At 50.7% G+C, this 25291-nt stretch overlaps 1 protein-coding gene across 1 annotated transcript in view; it reads right to left on the bottom strand.

Moving 5' to 3' along the window:
• Positions 1-22226, bottom strand: part of LITAF (lipopolysaccharide induced TNF factor) — an 81115-nt gene extending 58889 nt beyond the window's left edge. The window contains exon 1 of the mRNA XM_031658469.1: positions 22144-22226. The gene's annotated coding sequence lies outside the window, so the exon portion shown is untranslated. The remainder of the gene's footprint in view (positions 1-22143) is intronic.
• Positions 22227-25291: the final 3065 nt, after the last annotated feature.

The raw sequence follows: 25291 nt of genomic DNA, 5'->3' as shown, positions 1-25291 counted from the left end.
AGACAGTGATGGCTAAAGGGGATGAGGTTTCTTTTGAAGCTGTAGAAAATCTTTTGAAGCTGTAGAAAATCTTTTGAAGCTGTAGAAGATGTTTTGAAACTGACAGTGGTTACAGTTGCACAATTCTGTAAACTAAAAGCCTTTGAATAGTATACTTTTTCGTTTGTTTGAGACAGAGTCTCACACACTCTGTCGCCCAAGCTGGAGTGCAGTGTGAGATCTCCGCTCACTGCAACCTCCACCTCCTGGGTTCAAGCGATTCTCCCGCCTCAGCCTCCTGAGTAGCTGGGGTTACAGGGGCCTGCCACCACACCCAGCTAAATATTTTTTGTATTTTTAGTAGAGATGGGGTTTCACAATGTTGGCCAGGCTGGTCTTGAACTCCTGACCTCAAGTGATCCACCCGCCTTAGCCTCCCAAAGTGCTGGAATTACAGGTATGAGCCACCAGTGCCTGGCCTGAATGGTATGCTGTAAATGGGTGAATTGTCCAGTATGTGAATTACGTATCCAAAACACTCCTGGAAAAAAGAAAAAGGGATAAAGGGAGCAAAGGATTCAGGCTGCAGGACTGGCTGTGCCACTTCCTGGCTGCATGACCGTGAGCAAGTTACTTTACCTCCCAGAGCCTCAGCAGCCCCCATCTGCTAGGGTTGAGAGGGACATGTGCAGGCAGTGCCTGCCATTCGAGGGACCGTAAACATTCGTTCCTGGCATGCCTCCTTCCTGCCCACTTCTCCCTCACACTCCAGAAGCCTCCAGAATGTTTGCTGCAGGAATGATTTCCTTGAAATCCGAACTGAAAAGACCAGGCTTTCCTGGCCAGTGATGGAAACAAATCTTCACTGTTGTCTAAGCACCGGATGTTGGAATCACACCCCACCTTCTGTCTCCAGACCCAGAGGTCCCCGCCTGTCATTTACAGTTTCAAGGCACCAAATGACCCCCATGATTTGCAAAGGATTCCCTATGGCCACCCATCTCTGCAGCCTTCAATCCTCCCCACCCTGGTCCCCACTGTTCCTGATGGCTTTGGGGGGCCTCAGGGAAGCACAGAGAAGCTGGGACTCACCCTGCAAAATAATCCAGCCCAGGAGGACTGGGTGGTGGGGGAACCCCACAAAGAAGCGAGTGTGTCAGCAGCTCTTCCGCACACAATGGCCCCTCAGAAACCTGTTCCAGGGGAAAACAGAGGATCTCTATCGGCAAGGCCTAAGAAAGAAATGTCTGTCTGCTTTCAGGACCTGCCCCCGCAGGCTCCAGGCCAAGAATGTCCGGCGCGGGGTCTCTTAAGTTTCTAAAATTATGCCTAGGTTGGAGGGTTGGTGGGGGTGAGGATCGGGAAAGGATGTGGTGGGCGGGCAGGCAGGATATCTTTCTTCTGGTCCCTCATGCCCCAGCCTGCACGTTGGGCAGTGGGAAGGGAGTGGAGTGGCCCTCCAGCAGATATCAGGTTGGCCCGAGAATCAAAAACTCTGTGCACATGGCTTGGCTGCTCAATTGTCTTCAGATATTGCCACAGTGCCTTCCCAGAGTGCTCAGGTTTTTCCCCGAGCAAGGAAGCAATGGGATGGAGCCATAAATAAGAGGAAAAAAACCGGCCGGGCGCGGTGGCTCAAGCCTGTAATCCCAGCACTTTGGGAGGCCGAGACGGGCGGATCACGAGGTCAGGAGATCGAGACCATCCTGGCTGACACGGTGAAACCCCGTCTCTACTAAAAAATACAAAAAAAAAACTTAGCCGGGCGAGGTGGCGGGCGCCTGTAGTCCCAGCTACTCGGGAGGCTGAGGCAGGAGAATGGCGTAAACCCAGGAGGTGGAGCTTGCAGTGAGCTGAGATCCGGCCACTGCACTCCAGCCTGGGCGACAGAGCGAGACTCCGTCTCAAAAAAAAAAAAGAAAAAAACTATCGCCCAGTGGTCATAATCTAGAAGTGGAAACAGGGCTGCTATGGTGGGTTGTGCAGGTTGTGCACTGCATAAATGCAGGAAGCACTCTTCTGAAGTATGGAGTCATGCTGTATACAACTCAGACAACCATTCAAGGCAACCTGTAATGTAACAGGAGGGGGACCAGCTGGCTTATGGGAGCAAGCCTTCACTCTTGGGTGGGGCTGGGGAAATGTGAATCAGTGGCCAGTTTGTACGTGGAAGACAGAACAAGACCTCACTACAGTGTCAGTCCTAATTGAAATACTTAGGACCCCTCTCTCCCAGCTACCGAAATCAAAGGGGTAGGAGGAGGGAGGAAAAGTCACCCTACCTCCCAGATACGGTTTCCAGAAAAAAGTACAGTACATGGCTAGGCATAGTGGCTCATGTCTCAGCAATGTGGGAGGCTGAAACAGGAGGATCACTTGAGGCCAGGAGTTCAAGACCAGCCTGGGCAACATAGTGCGACAAAAAAAATTTTTTTTTTAATTAGCCAGACGTGGTGGCACATCACCTCATTACACTCCAGCCTGGGCAACAGAATGAGACCCTGTCTGCAAAACATATATGTAGGAAGCCTAGTTAAACTCAAATGTCAGAGAAACAGTGAATACTTTTTTAGCATATCCTAAATATAGCCTGGGATATACTTATACTAAAAAATCATTTGTTGTTTCTCTGACATTTGAATTTAATCAGGCATCCTGCATTTTTATTTGCTAAATCTAGCAACCTTTCCCCTAGAGGACATCCCTATGACAACACTTTTTATCACCCACCATTGCCTGGCAATTGGGAGCAAATTTCTTCCAAGCATTTTTCCTTTTTTTTTTTTTAAAGACAGAGTCTCCCTCTGTTGCCCAGGCTGGAGTGCAGTGGTGTGATCATGCCTCACTGCAATCTCCACCTTTCGGATTCAAGCGATTCTCCTGCCTCAGCCTCCTGAGTAGCTGGGATGACAGGCGTGCACCACCATGCTTCGTTAATTTTTTTGTAGTTTTGGCCGGGCGCGGTGGCTCAAGCCTGTAATCCCAGCACTTTGGGAGGCCGAGGCGAGTGAATCACCTGAGGTCAGGAGTTCAAGACCAGCCTGGACAACATGGTGAAACCCTGTCTCTACTAAAACTACAAAAAATATATATATATATATATTTTATATATATATATATTTTTTTTGTAGTTTTAGTAGAGACAGGGTTTCACCATGTTGTCCAGGCTGGTCTTGAACTCCTGACCTCAGGTGATTCACTCGCCTTGGCCTCCCAAAGTGCTGGGATTACAGGTGTGAGCCACTGCCTGGCCCTCCCATTTTGACTGCCGTGCAGTCCTACAGGATATGGAGTGTGACAACAATTCCCATCCAACGAAGCTTAATGGCTTCCTTCTTCCCCTCGGGGCTCTGAAATCACCACCCGCCTGGCAAAGAGGGATATGTGGGCGCCCACACAGCCATGTCACGGAGAGGATGGAAAAACAGGGTCTCAAAGCCCAAGGATCTCCTGGCACTGCCCACACCGCCAAAGCTCAGGAGAGTCAACCACGTGCCAGGCTTGCTCAGCCCGGATCTAAAACGGGGGTCTCTCCAGTGAGTCAGACCAGGTCGTTTCCCAGCCCAGGGACTCTGTGACTCCTGGGAGCCGCTGTGGCCTTTGGCTGCACTGTCCTCATCATTCCTGTGAAATGGGACCACCTGGGGGGCAGCCTGGAGAGTTGGTGAAGACGTGTCTCCCTCCCTGGCTTGTCCTGGGCTCTCTGGAAGGCAGGTGAAGAATGAGGAAGGAAGGGCCTTATTGGGCAACTCCCAGCAGGTTTCTGTGGGAACGGCTGTCTGACCTCGTGTGGGTCACCTGCGGTTAGAACGAACTGCACTTCATGCGGCCAGTGGGAAGTCAGGTGCAGCCCAGCTCAGGTCACTCACGTGCACAGAGAACCTGGATGGAAAGTTACCAAGGTCCGGGCAGGAGCCCTCGCAGAGACAGCAGACCTTCCCACCCCACTCCCAGCCCAGAACTGGCCACCCACGCCCTCACCCCATTCTCCCCTGACATCTCTGTTTGTCCACGTCCTTGAGAAGGGCGGAGGGACAAGGACAGACTGAAAAGAGATGTTTGGAGGATGAGTCAGCCCTCTTGGGGAATGATTTCACTATGGAACAAAGTTCGGTTACACCAGAAGCTCTTGGGCACCATCTCAGGGTCTCCCATGGCTCCTGAAGGCTTGTGGGACCCTGCTGTGTCCCCTAGAATCCTGACCTCCGAAACCGGCAAAAGTTGTCCTTGTGGGGCACAGCCGATGGCCTGGGTGCCTCCTGATGGGCGAGGCCAGCCAGTCGGGTGCTTCACTCTAGGTTTTTCTTTGGATTTTTTTTGTTTTTGTTTTTTGGGGTTTGTTTTAGATGGAGTTTCGCTCTGTTGCCCAGGCTGGAGTGCAGTGGTACAATGTCGACTCACTGTAACCTCCACCTCCTGGGTTCAAGCGATTCTCCTGCCTCAGCCTCCCGAGTAGCTGGGACTACAGGCACCTATCACCACGCCTGGCTAGTTTTTGTACTTTCAGTTGAGATGGGGTTTCACCATGTTGACCAGGCTGGTCTCGAACTCCTGACCTCAAGATCACTCTAGTTTTTGTTTCCACTTCTGGATCCCTATGGGATGAAGCGAGAGAGACTGGACACTTACATTGAGAGAGAGACCAGAGCTCCTGGGTCACCTGGGGGAATAAGCGATGCAGCCAGATACCAGGTCCCAGGACTGCCTTCTCCTGACCATCTGGGTAATTCAGACACAGCCAGGTCTGAGGTGCCAGAGTGTGTTGTTCCGCCTGTTTAGACCTGCCCCACCTTGAAGAGATCAGTGATTCACAGTCTCCCCTAGAACCAACAATTCCTGGAGGGTGGGGCCCCTGCTAATTCAAGCTGGTCTCCTAGGAGAGCTCCCAGAGGGCAAGGGCAGTCAGGGAAGGCTTCCAGGAGGAAGCGGCTCTTGTTGAAGGCTAAGCCAGAGTTAGGTGGGAGAGGAGCAGGAAGGGTGTCCTTGCAGGGGGCACAGCAAGACGGAGGGTGTGGCGTGTGCTGGCTCGGCAGTTCACACTGGTGGAACCAAGGGCACGGAGGTGGCTGGGAAAAAGCCCAGACAGAAAGGATATCTCAGAAATGAGGATTCACACTCCAAGCTCTGGCCTCGCCCTGCCACATGTTGTCAGATGACCGGGCGGGCCACTTCTCTTGCTGAATGTTTATCTCCTTATCTCTAAAATGGAACCGACAGTTGAGATCAATGCCTGTGCTCTGTGGGGTTCCTCTGCTCCCTGGCAGGCCCTGAGATTTGGACATTTGCACATGACCCATCTCATTCATTCCCAGCAACACCAGTCAACAGTGGAACCGTTATGCCCATTGTACAGATGGGGCAGCTGAGGCTTGTGAAGGCTCAGAAGGACGTCCCAGTTTCTCTCACTCTCCTTTCTCCCTCCTACGGATGCTGGGACAAATGACCACAAACTGGGTGGCTTAAAACAACAGAAATTGATTGTCACAGTTCTGGAGACTGGAAGTCCGAAATCAAGGTGTCAGAGGGCTGGTCCTTCTAGAGGCCTTTCTTTTCTTCCTTTTTTTTGAGATAGAGTCTCACTCTGTTGCCCAGGCTGGAGTGCAGTGGCATGATCTTGGCTCACTGCAACCTCCACCTCCCGGGTTCAAGCAATTCTCCTGACTCAGCCTCCCAAGTAGCTGGAATTACAGGCACATGCCACCAGGCCTGGCTAACTTTGTATTTTTAGTAGAGACAGGGTTTCACCATGTTGGCCAGGCTGGTCTTGAACTCCTGACCTCAGTGACCTGCCCACCTCAACCTCCCGAAGTGCTCGGATTACAGGCATGAACCACTGTGCCCAGCCCTTTTTTTTTTTTTTTTTTTTTAAGACGGGGTCTTACTCTGTTGCCCAGGCTGGAATGCAATGGCAAAACTTCAGCTCACTGCAACCTCCACCTCCAGGGCTCAAGGGATCCTCCCATCTTGGCCTCCCAGAGTGCTGGAATCACAAGTATGAATCCGTGTGCCCGGCTTGATTTCGCCTTTTAGCTGTTACAAATATCTTCTTACTTCCTCTGATATGCGTACTAGAACATTTAAACTTGCCTAGCGGCATGCATTACTCTGCAGCCGGACCAGCTCTGTTCTAGACATCAGGCAGTTCTAACAGCAGGGAGTCAGTTCAGTGATTGTCATGACAGTGAATGCATGGCTTCCAGGACCCTGCGGCCCGCTGGCGGATGGGGCTGGGCACGCACCCAACAGGCCGGGTCTGAGTGCCTCACTCACAGATTGTTCTCCAGCACCCAGCTCAGCAGCTGGCATGGGGTGGACGCCCAGTCGGTACACACTGGGAGAATGAATGAATGAACAAAGGAAGGAGGGAGAGACCAAGCTGGGGCTCTGGGAGAAAAGGAGGCAGGAAAGTCCCAGGAGACAGCGGCTGAGGAAAGAACGCAGATCCCAGGAAGAAAAGCGACACCAGAGCCCCATCTCCCCTGGGGTGTAAACAGCATGGGCAACCACTCAGTAAAGACCTTAGGCACGGTGGCTCATGCCTGTAATCCCAGCACTTTGGGAGGCTGAGGCGAGTGGATCACCTGAGGTCAGGAGTTCAAGACCAGCCTGGCCAACATGGTGAAACCCCATCTCTACTAAAAATACAAAAATTCGCTGGGCATGATGGCACATGCCTGTAATCCCACTTACTCAGGAGGCTGAGGCAGGAGAATTGCTTGAACCTGGGAGGCGGAGGTTGCAGTGAGCCGAGATCGCACCATTGCACTCCAGCCTGGGCAACAAGAGTGAAACTCCGTCTCAATAAACAAATAAATAAATAGCTAGATGTGGTGGTGCAAGCCTGTAATCCCAGCTTCTCAGGAGGCTGAGGCAGGAGGATTGCTTGAACCTGGGAGGCGGAGGTTGCAGTGAGCCGAGATCGCACCATTGCACTCCAGCCTGGGCAACAAGAGTGAAACTCCGTCTCAATAAACAAATAAATAAATAGCTAGATGTGGTGGTGCAAGCCTGTAATCCCAGCTTCTCAGGAGGCTGAGGCAGGAGGATTGCTTGAACCTGGGAGGCGGAATGAATCGAGATTACACCGCTGCAATCCAACCTGGGAGACAGAGCGAGACTATGTCTTTAAAAAAAAAAAAAAGAATAAAGTGATTAAAAAAAAAAAAAGTGAAGACCTATGTGGTATAATAAAAAATATCTATTTGGTCTTTGTCCCCTGTCACTGGTTCCTGGCACAGAGCTGCTAAAGCCCTTGGACCCTCCTCAGTGATTAGAATATCTTTCGTATGCTAATGAGATGACTCAAGATGACTCAGTTTGGGGGTACCTAGACAGCTTTGGAATGCTTATAGGGTTAGAAGGTTCAGTTCACCCCCTCCTCACCTCTGGGGAGGGGAGAGGGACTAGGAATTAGGTCCAATCACCAATGGCCATGATTTAATCAATTATGCCTATGTCATGAAACCTTACTAAGAGCCACTACATAGGTTTCCGGGAGCGCCCAGGTTGGCAAATATATCCACTACCTGGGAGGTGGGGCACCCCAACTCCACGGGGACAGTGGCCCTACATTCGGGGCCCTTCCAGACCCCACCCCATGCTCCTCTGCATTTGGCTGTTTGTATCTTTCATAATAAACTGTAGTAGTGCTGGACACCGTGGCTCCCACCTGGAATCCCAGTGCTTTGGGAGGCTGAGGCAGGCAGATCCCTTGAGGTCAGGGATTTGAGACCAGCCTGGGCAACATAGTGAGACCCCATCTCTAAGAAAAAAATTTTTTTAATTATCCAGGCGTGGTATCGAGTGACTGTGGTCCCAGCTACTCGGAAGGCTGAGGTGGGAGGATTGCTTGAGGCTAGGAGATTGAGGCTGCAGTCGGCTATGATTGTGCCACTGTACTCCAGCCATGGGTGACAGAGTGAGACCCTGTCTCAACAAAACAAAACAAAACAAAACAAAAAAGAAAAAAAGAAAGGGGCTCATTATGAATAACAAAAGATATACCTCTCATCTCTGCCACTCAGGAAATTACAAGGATCTTAGAAGCCCTGTCAGGTATCTGAGGCAAAGACCAAATACATATTTCTTGTTGTATCACAATATCACAGACTACCCTCTGGCCTTTGAACACAGATCCCTTACAGTCAGATGATCATAAACGCCAAAAGATGCCCAGCGTGGGCAACATAGGAAGACCGCATCTCTACAAAAATTCTTAAAAATCTACTGGGCATTGTGATGCACACGTGTGGTCCCAACTACTCAGGAGGCTGAGGCAGGAGGATCACCTGAGCCCAAGAGGTTGAGGCTGCAGTGAGCTGTGACTGAGCCACTGCACTCCAACCTGGACAACAGAGGAAGACTCTATCTCAAAAAAAAAAAAAAAAAAAAAAAAAAAAAAAGATGCTGGCAGGGTGCAGTAGCTCATGCCTATAATCCCAACACTTTGGGAGGCCGAGGCAGGCAGATCACCTGAAGGGTCAGGAGTTCGAGACCAGCCTGGTCAACATGGTGAAACCCTATCTCTACTAAAAATACAAAACTCCAGGCGTGGTGGCGCAAGCCTGTGGTCTCAGCTGCTTGAGAGGCTGAGGCAGGAGGATTGCTTGAACCCAGCAGGCAGTGGTTGCGGTGAGCCGAGCTCACACCAATACACTTCAACCTGGGAAACAGAGCGAGACTCCAACTCAAAAAATACATAAATAGAAATAAAAAAGATGCCAGCACATTGCTAAAATCCCATCACTCCTTAATGATATGGTCCACCATCCCATGAAACGTATGAAAATGTCCCCTAGGGTAAGGCTGCCCAGGCTTGCAGGCTTCCATTCTGTCTTATCAAGTTCCAAAAGCAGGGGCGGTCCCAGCAATATATGGATTTATTATTTTTTTTTTTAGACGGAGCTTTGCTCTGTCACCCAGGCTGGAGTGCAGTGGCACGACTCACTGCAACCTCTGCCTCCTGGGTTCAAGGGATTCTCCTGCCTCAGCCTCCCGAGTAAACGAGACTACAGGCTTATGCCACCACGCCTAGCTAATTTTTGTATTTTTAGTAGAGACGGAGTTTCACCATATTGATCAAGCTGGTCTCAAACTCCTGACCTTGTGATCCGCCTGCCTTGGCCTCCCAAAATGCTGGAATTACAGGGGTGAGCCACCGTGCCTGGCCTACATGGATTCAATCTTGCAGGCATCTGGTGTAACTGAGCCAAGGGACAATGCCATCTCTTGATCTAAGCCTCTTTGAAGGTGTTAATGTAATATTAAATATCCTTCCTTCCGTAAGCTATTTATTCATTCATTCATTCATTCATTCATTCATTTTATTTATTTGAGACAGGGTCTCATTGTGTCACGCAGGCTGGAGTGCAGCAGCTTAATCATAGCTCACCACAGCCTCAACCCCCACCGAGATCAAACGACCCTCCCACCTCAGTCTCCCAAGCAGCTGAGACTACAGGTGCATGCCACCACAACCAGCTTTAAAAAAAAAATTTTTTTTCACAGAGATGGAGTCTCACTATATTGCCCAAGCTGGTCTCAAACTCCTGGGCTCAAGTGATCCTCCCCACTCAGCTGCTGGGATTACAGGCATGAGCCACTGTACCTGGCCATAACCCATTTATTTATTCACCCTTTTACCTCCAGCTATTTTTGTTTCTTCTCTCTATTTATGCCCAAACTTTTTCCCCTTTGGAAGGGACATTCTGTTCTGCCACTGTGCTGGTCTAGATTGCAGGCAGAAATACTAGTGTAGCAGGTGCCTCCCCTGGCAAGGCGGGAGGAGAGCCCTGAATTTGTAATCAGCCAGGCAGAAGTAGGGGTAGCCTGGGGACGCCATTTGCACTGGTGTCTGAAGTGGGAGCAGTCCTGTGGGACTGAGCCCTTTGACCGTGCAGTCTGCACTAACTGTGGGCAGCTTCTGTCCGAACTCAACTGAATTGCTGGCCATGCAGTTGGCGTCACAGAATCTGGACAGTGTGCTTGATGGGCTTCCTAGGCTTTCGTTGTGTGCAATGGGCTAATAGCAAGATAGTTTCTCTCTGGCCATGGAGCCAGTTAGTGGCTGTTGTCCCCGCCTCCCAGTGGGTGGAGCATTTACAGGGGTAGGGAGAGGGCTCTTCATAGAGCTGCAAATTAAAAACCCAGCACTGGCCGAACGCAGTGGCTCACGCCTGTAATCCCAGCACTTGGGGAGGCCGAGGCGGGCCGATCACGAGGTCAGGAGTTCGAGTTCAGCCTAGCTAACATGGTGAAACCCCGTCTCTACTAAAAATACAAAAAATAGCTAGGCGTGGTGGGGCGTGGTGGGGCGTGGTGGGGCGTGGCTGTAATCCCAGCTACTCAGGAGCCTGAGGCAGGAGAGTCGCCTGAACCTGGGAGGCGGAGGTTGCAGTGAGCCGAGATTACACCACTGAACTCCAGCCTGGGCGACAGAGCGAAACTCATTCTCAAAAAACACCAAAAAAACAAAACCCAGCACTTGCCAGCGCGGTGGCTTACGCCTGTAATCCCAGCACCTTGGGAGGCCAAGGCGGGCGGATGGCTTGAAGTCAGGAGTTCGAGACCAGCCTGGCCAACGTGGCAAAAACCCCTCTCTACTAAAAATACAAAATTTAGCTGGGCGTGGTGGCGCTTACCTGTAATCCCAGCTACTTGGGATGCTGAAGCAGGAGAATAGCGTGAATCTGGGAGGCAGAGGTTGCAGTGAGTCGAGATCACACCACTATACTCCAGCCTGGGTGACAAAGCAAGACTTCGTCTCAAAAACAAAAAACAAAAAAACCCCAGCACTGCTGGGCTCAGAGGACGCATCTCCACATGGCATGATGAGGCAAAGACCAGTGCTCCAAAGGCCCTAAATGTCATGTGACCCATGTGCACTTCACCCTATGGCGAGAAGCTGCCAACTCAGTCCTCTTCAGGGGTCAGGCAAGAGACAGAAACGGGAGAAGCAAGCTGAGTGTAACGATTATAACCACAGGGCATTCTTGGCTTATATTCCACTTTCCCTTTTTTTTTTTTTTTTTTTTTGAGACAGTCTCAGTCTGTTGCCCAGGCTGGAGTGCAGTGGCATGATCATAGCTCACTGCAGCCTTGACTTCCCGGGTTCAAACCACCCTCCTGCCTCAGCTTCCTGAGTAGCTGGAACCACAGGTGCATGCCACCACATCTGATTACTTTTTAAAAATTTTTCTTTTGTAGGGATGGGGTCCTGCTATGTTGCCCAGATTGATCTTAAACTCCTGGCCTCAAGCAATCCTCCCACCTTGGCCTCTGATATAGTTTGGATATTTGTCCCAGACTACATCTCATGTTGAAATGTAATCCGTGGCCGGGTGCAGTGGCTCATGCCTGTAATCCCAGCACTTTGGGAGGCCGAGGTCAGTGGATCACCTGAGGTCAGGAGTTCAAGACCAGCCTGGCCAACATGGTGAAACCCTGTCTCTACTAAAAATACAAAAATTAGCCGAGTGTGGTGGCGGGCGCCTGTAATCCCAGCTACTTGGGAGGCTGAGGCAGGGAGATTGCTGGAATCTGGGAGGCAGAGGCTGCCATGAGCCGAGATCGTACCACTGCACTCCAGCCTGGAGGACAGAGTAAGACTCCATCTGAAAAAAAGAAAAAAAAGAAAGAAAAAAAAAAAGAAAGAAAGAAAGAAAAGAAAAAGAAATGAAGAAATGTAATCCTCCACAATGTTGGAGGTGGGGCCTGGTGGGAGGTGTTTGGATCCTGGAAGCGGATCCCCCATGATTGGCTTGGGCCATCCCCTTGGTGATGAGTGAGCTCTTGCTCTGAGTTCACAGGAGATCTGGTTGTTTAAAAGAGTGTGGCCCTCTTACCGGGTGCAGTGGCTCATGCCTGTAATCCCAGCACTTTGGGAGGCTAAGGCGGGCGGATCACCCCGAGGTTGGGAGTTCAAGACCAGCCTGACCAACATGGAGAAACCCCATCTCTACTAAAAATACAAAATTAGCCAGGCGTGGTGGCTCATGCCTGTAATCCCAGCTACTAGGGAGGCTGAGGCAGGAGAATCGCTTGAACCTGGGAGGCGGCGGTTGCAGTGAGCCGAGATTGCATCGTTGCACTCCAGCCTGGGCAACAAGAGCAAAACTCTGTCTCAAAAAAAAAAAAAAAAAAGTGTGGCCCTCCTCCCAACACTCTCTCTTGCTCCTATTTTTGCTATGGGACATGACTGTTCCCCCTCTGCCTTCCACCATGACTGTAAGCTTCCTGAGGCCTCCCCAGAAGCTGAACAGAGGCCAGCATCATGCTTCCTGTACAGCCTGCAGAACTGTGAGCCCAGTAAACCTCAGTTCTTTATAACTTATCCAGTCGCAGGTATTTTTTTGTTTGTTTTCTTTGGGGTTTTTTTGTTTTTGTTTTTTGTTTTTTTTTGAGACGGAGTCTCTCTCCATTGCCCAGGCTGGAGTGCAGTAGCACAGTCGCAGCTCACTGCAAGCTCCACCTCCCAGTTCACATCATTCTCCTGCCTCAGCCTCCCGATTAGCTGGGACTACAGGCGCCCACCACCACGCCTGGCTAATTTTTTGTATTTTTTAGTAGAGACAGGGTTTCACCCTGTTAGCCAGGATGGTCTCGATCTCCTGACCTCGTGATCCGCCCACCTTGGCCTCCCAAAGTGCTGCGATTACAGGCATGAGCCACCGCACCCGCCTACCCAGTCGCAAGCATGTTTTTACAGCAATGCAAGAATGCCTAAAACAGCCTCCCAAAGCACTGGGATTACAGACGTGAGCCACTGAGGCCGGCCCACTTTCCCACTTTTGAAGGTGATGTGGAAAAATAGGTCATTTCTATTCTGTGGAAAGAATTGGCAGCACAAGTATGACGATATTAGGAACTTATTCTCAGCCTCTGGTCACGGAGACAGACAATAGGGAGTGGTGGGGACTGTGACAAACTGAAGGGCAAGGCCCCGTGTAACAGGCGCAGCAGGCACTGTCGTGGTCCCGCCCACATCTCCCTCAGCAGCTGCTGCTCCAGGACGTGTCAACACTGCACGCCTGGCTCGCCATTTGTGACTTTTCTTTTTTGAGATGTTCTCACTCTGTTGCCCAGGCTGGAGTGCAGTGGTGCCATCATGGCTTACTGCAGCCTCAACTTCCTGGGCTCAGGTGATCCTCCCACCTCAGCCTCCTGAGTACCTGGGACTACGGGCACACTCCACCACACCCAGTTAATATTTTTTTTTGAGATGGAGTTTCACTGTTATTGCCCAGGTTGTAGTGCAGTGGCGCAATCTCGGCTCACCGCAACCTCCGCCTCCCAGGTTCAAGTGATTCTCCTGCCTTAGCCTCCCGAGTAGCTGGGAATATAGGCATGTGCCACCACGCCCAACTAATTTTGTACTTTAAGACAGGATTTCTCCATGATGGTCAGGCTGGTCTCGAACTCCCGACCTCAGGTGATCCGCCTACCTCGGCCTCCCAAAGAGCTGGGATTACAGGCATGAGCCACTGCACCCAACCCCAGCCAATTTTTATATTTTTTGCAGAGATGGGGTCTTGCTATGTAGCCCAGGCTGATCTTTAACTCCTGGGTTCTAGCCATCCTCCTGCCTCAGCCTCCCAAAGTGCTGGGATTACAGGCGTGAGCCACCGAACCTGGCCCACCCATGACTTTCTATTTGAAGTTTTCTTCCTGGCCTACGTGCAGAACAGACTGATACTAACTCCCCCCAGAAGCAGCCCTCCACCAAGGATAGACAGGAGTCAGAAGAAAACATCGCAGCCCCCTTACCCCTCAGGAAGCACAACCCGTGTTCTACACAGCTCCCCTGAAGTCCCCGGCAGGATGCAGCCCCAGCTGCCCACAAGAGGGGCCAGCTCCCTGACACCCCTGTAGTATGTGTTGATTCCTTCCCTGCCCGGACTCTCTTCCCAGCTGCTTGTGAGTGCTTCCTGAGATCCCCTCCCTAGTAAACCACTGGCGCCCAGATCCTAAGATCCTGCTCTCAGAGCCTCTGAGGCAATGCAAACTAAGATAAGACACCAGCTGCTACATCTCTGCAGCCCATTTTTGCTGGGTGGGAAGGCAAGACCTTCCCATTTTTTTCCAAAAGAAACCAAGATCCAAAGTTTCCCGTGAAACCTTCTGAGGGTTCATTGCCAGCTCAGATTAAACAGTGCAAAACAAAATGAAACAAAACATGTCTGCAGGCCCGCTCCGGCCCTTGGCCTTGCCAATTCAGAGCTGCTGGTGGCTGATGAGGGTGGAGGCAGTGGGGATGTGGACAGAGGGTGTGCTTGGGAGACTCGCCCTGGCAGCCTGGTGGGGACAGCCCAGAGGAGGTACCACCATAAGCCAGGCCGTGTGGCTTGCTCATGGGACCCCAGCTGGAAGCATCTGGACCGCCTGGCACGGCCGCCCTCGGGCTGTCAAGAGACCCAGAGTAAACACAGTCTGAACGCTTTCTCAAACACGCAGACCCCAAGCCGCCTGCGGCCTCCCCCTGCTCCCTGGGTGGAGAGATATCCCAAGACCCCTCTGCCTGCCTGACATCTGAGCTCAGGCCCAGGAAAAACAAACCCGGGGCAGCTGGAGTGCCCCAGGGAAGAGGCAGCAGTCGCGGGAGAGTCACTTCTAGACCGCACACTTGTGAACTTCGTTTTAATTCTGTGCAGATGGAGGAGGCTGTCTTTACAGATTTCCACCTCCCTACACAACCCCCTTCTTTCCTCTTGCAGAGAAAACAAAAACGGTATCTCTTGAGATTGCTTTTGCACCGTTTCACGGGGTTATTTAAAGTCATTGCTTTTCTGCTGTCTTTTCAGAATGTAAATTAAGAATACAAGGTGTCCTGAAGGATACTGGCAGGGTAGGTGGTGATGTGAAATTTCAGTTCTCTGTGTTTATTGCTCTGAACCGCCCATACCCACCCATGCCTGCTCTAAACTGTGGAATACGCTTCGTGGATTTTCAGTTGGAGCTACATTCACGGAAGAGAAAGAAATTTCTCAGAGCAGACCTTTCGTGGGCCTCTGTGAACCAGGTATTTCGTATATCATTAGTTCATTTAACCGTCATCATCACCCAATTAGTTGTATAGTTTCATATAATGAATATATATATATTTTTTATATATATATATATATATATTTTTTTTTTTGTAATGGAGTCTCACTCTGTTGCCCAGGCTGGAGCGCAGTGGCATGATCTCAGCTCACTACAAGCTCCACCTCCAGAGTTTACACCATTCTTCTGCCTCAGCCTCCCGAGTAGCTGGGACTACAGATGCCCGCCACCACGCCCGGGTAATTTTTTGCATTTTTAGTAGAGACAGGTTTTCATGGTGTTAGCCAGGATAGTTTTGATCTCCTGACCTTGTGATCCGCCTGCCTCGGCCTTCCAAAGTGCTGGGATTACAGGCGTGAGCCACCGCGCTCGGTCGAATATATTTTTTAGATAGCAAAGGGAATTTATTTGCTCATATAGTTGGTAAGTCTGTGGTAAGGACTTCAGGCATAGGTGAATCCAGGAGCACAAATGCCATCATCAGGAATTTCTCAGGCTGGGCGTGGTGGCTCACACCTGTAATCCCAACACTTTGGGAGGCTGAGGCGGGCAGATCACGAGGTCAGGAGTTCAAAATCAGCCTGGCCAGCATGGTGAAACCTCGTCTCTACTAAAAATACAAAAATTAGCCAGGCAAGATGGCGCACACCTGTAGTCTCAGCTACTCAGGAGGCTAAGGCAGGAGAATCACTTGAACCCAGGAGGCAGAGGTTGTGGTGAGCTGAGATCGCACCACTGCACTCTAGCCCGGGCGACAGAGCGAAACTTTGTCTCAAAAAAAAAAAAACACATCTCTCTCGGCCAGGTGCAGTGGCTCACCCCTGTAATCTCAGCACTTTGGGAGGTCGAGGTGGGCAGATTACCTGAGGTCTGGAGTTCGAGACCAGCCCGGCCAACATGGTGAAACCCCGTCTGTACTAAAAATACAAAAATTAGCTGGGTGTGGTGGCAGGTGCCTGTAATTCTAGCTACCTGGGAGGCTGAGGCAGGAGAATCTCTTGAGCCCAGGAGGCGGAGGTTGCAAAGAGCCAAGATTGTGCTATTACACTCCAGCCTGGGTGACAAGAGCAAAACTCCATCTCAAAAAAAATTTTTTTAAAAAGAAGAATCACTCTCTTGGCCAGATGTGATGGCTCACACTTGTAATCTCAGAACTTTGGGAGGCCAAGGCAGGAGGATCACTTAAGCTCAGGAGATCAAGACCAGCCTGGGCAACATAGTAAGACCCCATCTCTACCAAAAAAAATAAATAAATAATTTCTCTCTCTCCATTTTTTGCCTCTGCTCTCCTCTGTGATTATATCATTCATTATCAGGTAGGCCTTTCCCTCAGAGGGGCAAAGAGGGCCTCCAGCAGTTCCAGCCTTATCCCCAACCAACTAAACATTTTTGGTGGAAAGAGAATTTTTTTTTTTTTTTTTTTTTTTTTTTTGAGAGAGAGTCTCACTCTGTTGCCCAGGCTGGAGTGTGGTGGCGCAATCTCGGCTCCTCCTCCCCGTTTCCCGCCATTCTCCTGCCTCAGCCTCCCGAGTAGCTGGGACTACAGGCGCCTGCAACCACACCCAGCTAATTTTTTGTATTTTTAGTAGAGACAGGGTTTCACCGTGGTCTCGATCTCCTGACCTTGTGATCCGCCTGCCTCGGCCTCCCAAAGTGCTGGGATTACAGGCGTGAGCCACCATGCCCGGCCTAGAGAATATTTATTTTCCAATAGTTCCAGCCAAAATCCCACGACTGAATCTCACTGGTCCAGTGTGGGTCACATGCCAATCCTCTGGCCAATATCTATGGTTACAGCGATAGAATTCATGATAACAAGCCGCTCCCTGGAGTCTGAGACTGTCAGGCTCACTAGAATAGAAATGGAGATGGGTAGTTTACTGTCCTCAGAAAGAGCACTACATGCTGACATTCAAAAATAACAGATGCCTACCAAAGTGGGGCATGTGAGAAGAATAGGTGAGTCCCACGACATCTTGCACAGCAAGGCTGCCGTGACAGTTGCACAGGTTGTGCACTGCACATCTCTAGAGGGGCTCCATTTATGTTCACTGTCACCCTATGTTTATAGATTTATCATGATACATTTCCAACAGACTGCAGTAAACATCTTCAGGAAGGGAAGTGTGATCAACTAAAAATGAAAAACACGGCCACAGTATTTTGCAACTCTTCCCGTCAAGAGGTAGAGTCTATTTCCTCAGCCCTCAAATCTGAGTGGTCTCAAGACTTGCTTTGACCAATAGACTATGGTGGAAGTGACACTATAAATTTTGAGGCTAAGCCTTAAGAGGCTTGGTTTCCACTCTGACCCTCCTGGCATGCTGCCTCAGACTGCCCCATAAGACTACCCCACAAGAAGGCAAAGAGCCCCCAGGAGGGTGAGAGGTCACGTGAAGGAGACCCAAGGTGTCCCAACCAACCAGCTCTAGACTGGAGGACCCAGGAAGGTAAAACGAACTGCTGGCGTGAACTGTGCTGTGTCAACTCATCGAAGCTGATAACTCAATTTCCCAGAACTCCCTCCCCATGTGGTTCCGGTTAGAGTTGTCCAAAAGAGGAAGACTGGTAAAATTTGGAGGGTGGAGATGAAGCAGTGGCCATGACTCTCTGAAGGTCAATGTGGTCTGGTGTGATGATGGTGTCTCCCGAGATCACCTCCCAAATAACCGTTTTTTGTTTGTTTGTTTTGTTTCGTTTTTTGAGACCGGGTCTCACTCTCTCACCCAGGCTGGAATGCAGTGGTGCAATCTTGGCTCACTGCAGCCTCTGCCTCCTAGGCTCAAGCAATCCTCCCACATCAGCCTCCTGAGTGGCTGGGACTACAGGCACATACCACCATTCCCGGCTCACGTATGCATTTTTAGTGGAGACAGGGTTTCACCATGTTGCCCAGGCTGGTCTTCAACTCCTGGGCTCAAGCAATCTGCCCACCTCCACCTCCCAAAGTACTGGGATTACAGGTGTGAGCCACCATGCCTGGCTCCAGATAAACTACTTGTGCCCAAATTTCTGTCTCAGTATCAGCCTCTAGGGGAACGTAGTCTAAGACAGGCTTCTTAGGAAACTCTGAGTTCCCCTAGGTTGTGTGCTGAAGGAATGCAGTGACAGAAATCAGAGCAGAAAGAGATCAACCTTCCCTTTTAATCTTTCATTTATTCATTCATTTTACAGTCAATGAGCCACTGCCGTGTGCCCGCGCTGGAGACAGAAAGAGCTCAGAACTTGGAGTCAGCCAAGCTAGTTCTAACTCCAGCCCTGAGACACAGACAAGTCCCCTGAGCTCTTGGAGCCTCAACGGATCCTCACAATGGTCCTACGAGACAGGAAACCTCATGATCCCCAGTGCCCATGAGGAAATGGAACCACAGAGAGGTTGGGTGACCTGCCTAAGGTCACACAGCTAAACAGTGGCAGAGCCAGGATTTGAACCTGGGAGTCAATTCCAGATCCCATGCGCTTAGTAACTTTCTCAGGAGTTCCAGAGACTGGGCTGGCTGATGAAAGTTCCAGAAATTAGGACTTGTTCCAATAAATGGTATGAATTAGTTCCCCAATGCTTGTGAGAAAGATCCCACTACTTTACTATAAAAAACAAAACAAAACAAAAAACTTCTTTTTATGCAGTGAGTCAGAGTCTTGCTGGAGTGCAGTGGTGCAATCTCAGCTCACTGAAACCTCTGCCTCCCGGGTTCAGGCGATTCTCCTGCCTCAGCCTCCACCTGGGACTACAGGTGCCTGCCACCACACCCAGCTAATTATTTGTGTGTGTTTTTAGTAGAGACAGGGTTTCACTGTGTTAGCCAGGATGGTCTTGATCTCCTGACCTTGTGATCTGCCTGCCTCAGCCTCCCAAACTGCTGGGATTACAGGCATGAGCCACCGCACCCAGCCTTTTTTTTTTTTTTTTTTTTTTGTTGTTGTTGTTGAGACAGAGTCTTACTCTATCGCCTGGGCTGGAGCTGCTCACCTCAGCTTTGACCCCCTTGACCCCCTGGGCTCCAGTGATCCTCCTGCCTCAGCATCCCGTGTAGCTGGAACTACAGGTGCACACCACCACACCCGGCTAATTTTTCTGTATTTTTTGTAGAGATAGAATTTTGCCATGTTGCCCAGGTTGGTCTTGAACTCCTGAGCTCAAGCAATCCACTGACCTTGGCCTCCAAAACTGCTGGGATTTACAGGCGTGAGCCACTGCACCTGGCCAAAACAATTTTTGTTTTGTTTTGTTTTGTTTGAGTCGGAGTTTCGCTCTTTTACCCAGACTGGAGTGCAGTGGTGTGATCTCAGTTCACTGCAGCCTTTACCTTCTGGGTTCAAGCGATTCTCCTGTCTCAGCCTCCTGAGTAGCTGGGATTACAGGCACTTGCCACCACATCAGGTGATTTTTTTTTTTTATTTGGCATTTTTATTAGGGATGGATTTTACCATGTTGACCAGGCTGGTCTCAAACTCCTGACCTCAAGAGATCCGCCCGCCTCAGCCTCCCAGTGTTGGGATTACAGGTGTGAGCCACCACGCACAGCTGACAAATTATTTTTAAAATCCAAAATGTTTCTATTTCCTATTTTAATGCAGAAAAGTGTTACCCTGAACACTGACCTAATGCATCACGTATAACATGGTTCTAGGTCAACTACAAAGGGCCTCGCCACTTTGATTTTTTCATGCGTCTTACATTTCAGTATCTTTACTCTTCCATGGAAACTTCGCTTCTTTAAGCCGGATGGAATCGGAGCAAGCCCCCCTTGCTACAGGGGGAAAGCCCTTGCCTATCAGATGCCTACCTTCCCAGACACCCCCTGCCAAGCTTCTTTTTTGTTTTTGAGTCAGGGTTTGCTCTGTCACCCAAGCTGGAACACAGTGGCACAATCTTGGCTCACTGTAGCCTCTACCTCCCGGGCTCAGGTGATCCTCCCACCTCAGCCTCCCAAGTGGCTGAGGCTACAGGCATGCACCACCAAGCCTGGCTAAACAAGCTTCTTCCAGCCTGATCCCATCCCCCTAGGAACCCAGGTGTAGACGGCCTCTCTTACCTTTGCTGCAGATGCGTCCCTCCTTCCTAGCCCCAGGGGCTGTGTCATGCACATGACCAAGGCTGGCCAGTCGCTACCCAGCATCTCCTGAGCCTCAGTGATTGCTCCAGTGATGGGCATGTGATCCAAGCTGAGCCAATGACAATCAACCCCAAGACCCTTGCTGGAGCTCCTTGAATAAGACGAATTGTTTACAAGGCTGGTGAGATGAAAGCCTGGAGCTGTCCGGCACCATCTTTACCAGCAGGTAGAGCAAGCCCACTGGAGAATGAATCCAACACGGAGAACAGCAGGGCTTGGAGATGGAGACAGATCCCTGACAGCATGGTCCGAGCTTCTGGATCCAGCCAGGCCTGAAGCTCTTGCCCTCCCCACTTCCCAGTGACACAATACATTCTGCAATGGCATAAGCCAATTCCAGTGGGATTCTGGTTTTTGCAGCATTCTGCTATTCATCCTGACTAATGTACTAGACTTAAAAAAACACAAGGCCTGGGTGCGGTGGCTCATGCCTATAATCCCAGCATTTCGGGAGGCAGAGGTGGGCAGATCACCTGAGGTCAGCAGTTCGAGACCAGCCTGGCCAACATGGCAAAATGCCATCTCTACTAAAAATACAAAAATTAGCCAGGTATGGTGGTGCACGCCTGTAGCCCCAGCTACTCTGGAGGCTGACGCAGGAGAATGACTTGAACCCGGGAGGCAGAGGTTGCAGTGAGCCGAGAACGTGCCACTGTGCTCCAGCCTGGGTAACAGAGCAAAACTCCATCTCAAAAAATAAATAAAAATTCAAAAATTAGCTGAGCGTGGTAGCACACGCCTGTAGTCCCAGCTACTCGGGAGACTGAGGCAGGAAATCATTTGAACCCAGGAGGCGGAGGTTGCAGTGAGATTGCATCAGTGTACTCCAGCCTGGGCGACAAAGTGAGACTCTGTCAAAAAAAAAAAAAAAAAGCCTGTGATTCTCCATTGGCCCAAAACAAGCACAGTCCTGCAGAACACAAAGACACAGTTGCTCCTTGAAAGATTCACAGGAAGGGAAAAATACTTCCCATTCTGTTGTAATGAATCAATACCCAAATAAGACCTGGTTCGTTTCTCAAGCAGGTAATCCTGCCCAACAGCCATGACTCATCCCAGCCCCAACCAGCCCTGAGGTTGGTGGGGCCCCAGATAACTCGCTATACCTGGGGCCGCCCCAGATTTTCCATGTTTGCGTGTCTTCTCTCCTTTCTCTTCTAGCTAAGAGTCCTGGGAACTCTTTCTAGAGTTCCAAGTAAACACTTTGCAGAACGCCCAACCCAGATCAACACCCAGTAGATGCTCTCAGCGCACAAGGAGACATCCGGAGATCTTGCTTTTACTGAAAGGGAAAGGGCTTTTTCTTTGAGTAAAAGCCCTTTTACTGAAAGGGCTTTTACTCAAAGGGAAAAGGCAAAGTTGGTCTTGACCCTTTGTATTTTTCTAATTTTTTTTTTCTTTTAGCCAAGATCTTGCTCTGTTGCCCAGGCTGGAGTGCAGTGGCACGATCATAGCGCATTGCAGCCTCAAACTCCTAGGGTCAAGGGATCTTCATGCCTCAGCCTCCAAGTAGCTGAGATTACAGGTATGTGCCACCACGGCTAGCTGTTATTTTTTCTTTTTTTTACTTTTTATTTTTTGAGACTGAGTCTTGTTCTGTCATCCAGGCTGGAGTACAGTGGCGTGTTCTCGGCTCACTGCAACCTCCACCTCCCGGGTTCAAGTGATTCTCCTGCCTCGGCATCCCTAGTAGCTGGGATTTCAGGCACACACCACCATGCCCAGCTAATTTTTGTATTTTAGTAGAGATGGGGTTTCGCCATGTTGGCCAGGCTGGTCTCGAACTCCTGACCTCAAGTGATCTGCCCGCCTTTGCCTCCCAAAGTGCTGGTATTACAGGCATGAGTCAACGCTCCTAGCCTATTTTAGTTTTTTTAGAGAATGGCATCTCACTATGTTGCCCAGGCTGGCCTTGAACTCCTGGCCTCAAGTAATCCTCCCGCCTCACCCTCCCAGAGTGCTGGGATTACAGGCATAAGCCACGGCACCCGGCCTCACCCCCTCTTACCAAGTGCTGGGCTGGCACCCAGGACCTCAGCAGCAAAGGGAGCTTCACAGACATCAGATGAGGAAGGCTCAGAAGGCTGAGCGCAGGGAAGGAGGCTCTGTCTGCAGGACACTGAGGACTTTGGGGAAGGCACTCAGCCGGGAAGTCAGACATGACCTCATCCTAGTAGAGGTTCCCTAGAAGCAGAGCCTGGGATGGAGATGTGGGTGCATGTGGTTTTCTGGAAGTGAGGGTTCTCGGAAGAGGGGAGTAAGGAGACAAGGAGCAGGAGGAAGAACAGCAGACAGGTCCCAGCTGGAGACCTGATCCCAGGGCAGGTCTGAAGCATGAGTTTTCTGAGTCAGTCCTGCCCGGAGGCAAGGGGGCCCTGCTGAGGACCTGTCCTCGGTCAGTCGGTCCCTCTGGGCTGCCAAGAAGGGTGAGTGAGGGGTGGGAAACAGCTGTGAGCAGTGTGCGGCTACACTCGAAGCCGCCGGCCCCTTCCTTCCTCTTCTTGGCTGCACACCTGCTTTTGGGGAAGGAGCTCGTGAACCGGTTGCAGCCGGGGTGGGAAGAATTAAAGAGACACTCCCGAGCTCAGTGCTTGAGGGCCCAGGGCTTCAGAGGCAGAGGCAGCTGGGTTCGAATCTTGATTCTGGGTTGACTCAAGTGTCCTGCGTGGAGCTCCAGGGGCGCACAGCTCATGGGGTGCGGTACGGATCACCATGGCCATGTGCTAGGCGCTTTTTCCCCAACAGCCCGGCGCATGGCAAGTGCTCAACGAATCATGACTTTGCAAACATCTCCAAGTGTCACAGGCCTGGCCTCTATGGTCGGAGATTTACCATCAGTCGCCAGGTGTTGGGGAGGGAAGAGAAGGAGTTCGGGTGTCTTCCTGAACTCATTCCAGCACCCATAGGCGCTGAGTGCACTTCTACCTGGGTCAGGTCTTGCTCCTTCTCATCGAGTGCGAGGCAGGCACACAGGACCCCGGCAGAATGGAGGTCATGAGGTCAGATAGGAACCAGACCAGTGGGGGGTCTAGGGGGACATGTGTTTGGGAGTCCTGGTTTCCCCAACTTCCCCTCCTAGCCTCAGCCCCTATGGATGGGAAAAGTACTCCCAACTGGCATGACCAATCAATTGGTTTGGGGCACAAATCTGGGTCCTCTCTGAGGAGCAACTTGGCAGGAGGTACAGGCAGTCTGGCCTTGGCCTTGGCCAGAGTGCTACTTTGAAAGTGCTTCGAACTTGCCAATGATGTCCTAAAGCCCTGATGACAAATCCCAGCCTTCCACAGGCCCTGATCTGGTGGGGACACCCCTTGGGCCTCATTGCAAACCACACGACCCACCTCCTGTGCCCCGCCTGCTTCAGGCACACGGGAGTCCCTGTTGCTCTACAGCTTCAGGTCTCTTGGGTGGCAGTGCCTTCCCCTACCTGTCCGTGGCCAACTTTTTTTTTTTTTTTTGGTAGTCAGACAGGGTCTCATTCTGTCGCCTAGGCTGGAGTGCAGTGGTGACATCAAAGCTCACCTCAGCCTCACCACAATCCTCCCACCTCAGCTTCCTAGATAGCTGGGACTACAGGCACCCACCACCACATCCAGATAATGTTTTTATTTTTATTTTTTTTCTAGAGACAGGGGTTGGGGTGGTCTCACTATGTTGGCCAGGCTGGTCTTGAACTCCTGGCCTCAAGTGATCCTCCCGCCTCAGCCTCCCAAAGTGCTGAGATCACATGCATGGGCCACGGTGCCCGGCCTGCCATTACCTTTGACGCATGGACAAGAGGTAGCCTCCCGTGAGTAGCAGTAGCCACGATAATAGCAATCATTTCTCTTTGCACCCGACTCATTTAAGCACTGTCTGCTTATTTTTGATATTATTGTCCCTGTTTTACATTTGCAGAAACCGAGGCTTAACAAAGTTAAAGTCACCTGCCCGTAGCATGTGGTGGACTTGGGGTTTGGACTCAGGGCTGCAGAAAATAAATAACCAGGTTGCCATGGGGTAAGTGCACTGCAGGAGAAGTTGCTTACAGGTGAGGTATCAATGTCCTGTGGCTGCAATTATCACATTACCACAAACTGAGGCGCTTAAAACGACAGCAGTGTATTCTGTGTTCTAGAGTCTAAAAGCTTGAAATCAAAATGTCATCAGGACCACCTCCCCCTGGAGGATCTGAGGAGGGTCCTTTCTTGCTTCTTTCTGCTTCTGATGGCTCCAGGCATCCTGGGACAGGGGGCTGCATCACTCTGCACATGGCCTTTTTTTTTTTTTTTTTTTTTGAGATAGGCTCTCACTCTGTTGCCCAGGCTGGAGTGCAGTGGCGTCAAGACCTGGGTCAGGTCTTGCTCCTTCTCATCGAGTGCGAGGCGGGCACACAGGACCCCGGCAGAATGGAGGTCATGAGAGTCCAGATAGGAACCAGACCCCTGGCCTTGGGGGGATCCAGACCTCTGTGTTTGGGAGTCCTGGCTTCCCCAACTTCCCCTCCTAGCCTCAGCCCCTATGGATGGAAAAGTACTCTGGCACTGGCATGAGACCAATCATTGGTTTGGGGCACAAATCCGGGGTCTCTCTGAGGAGCAACTTGGTAGGAGGGTATAGATAAACGTTGGCACTCTGACCCAGAGTGCTACTTGGAAGCCTGCCATCGCTTATACTATTTAGACGGGGAAATGCCAGCCACTCATTAGGGCACTAGTCAGTTCCTAAGCTCCAATTATGATGGGTATGACTATAAAGAAGATTATGATCACCTCCTGAGCTTAGGTGACCTCAGCCTCTAAGAAGCACTACAGGCACACGCAACCACAGCTGGCTAATTTTTTTGTATTTTTTGTAGAGAGGGGTTACATCATATTGCCTAGTCTGTCAGCACTCCTGGCCACAAATGATCACCCTCCCTCAGCCCCAAAGTGCTGGGATTATGATGGTGTGAGCCACGTACCGGGTCACCACATTATGTTCTCTCCCGTATGCAGGTTCAGAGCTTAAAAGGTCCTTCTTCTGGCAGACACCTGTCAGCTGTTTTAGAACCCAATTTAAAACCAGGATGATCTCTCAATCTCGAGATTCTAACTTGATGACATCTGTAGTAAAGACTGTATTTTATTTCTTTCTTTCTTTTTGGTCTTTTTTTTTTGAGACATGAGTCTCACTCT

The sequence above is a fragment of the Papio anubis genome, chromosome 18 (genome assembly GCF_008728515.1).
Source record: "Papio anubis isolate 15944 chromosome 18, Panubis1.0, whole genome shotgun sequence".
Classification (NCBI taxonomy): domain Eukaryota; kingdom Metazoa; phylum Chordata; class Mammalia; order Primates; family Cercopithecidae; genus Papio; species Papio anubis.
The sequence above is the reverse complement of the archived record's forward strand: the minus strand, read 5'-3'. Positions and strand labels throughout refer to the sequence as shown.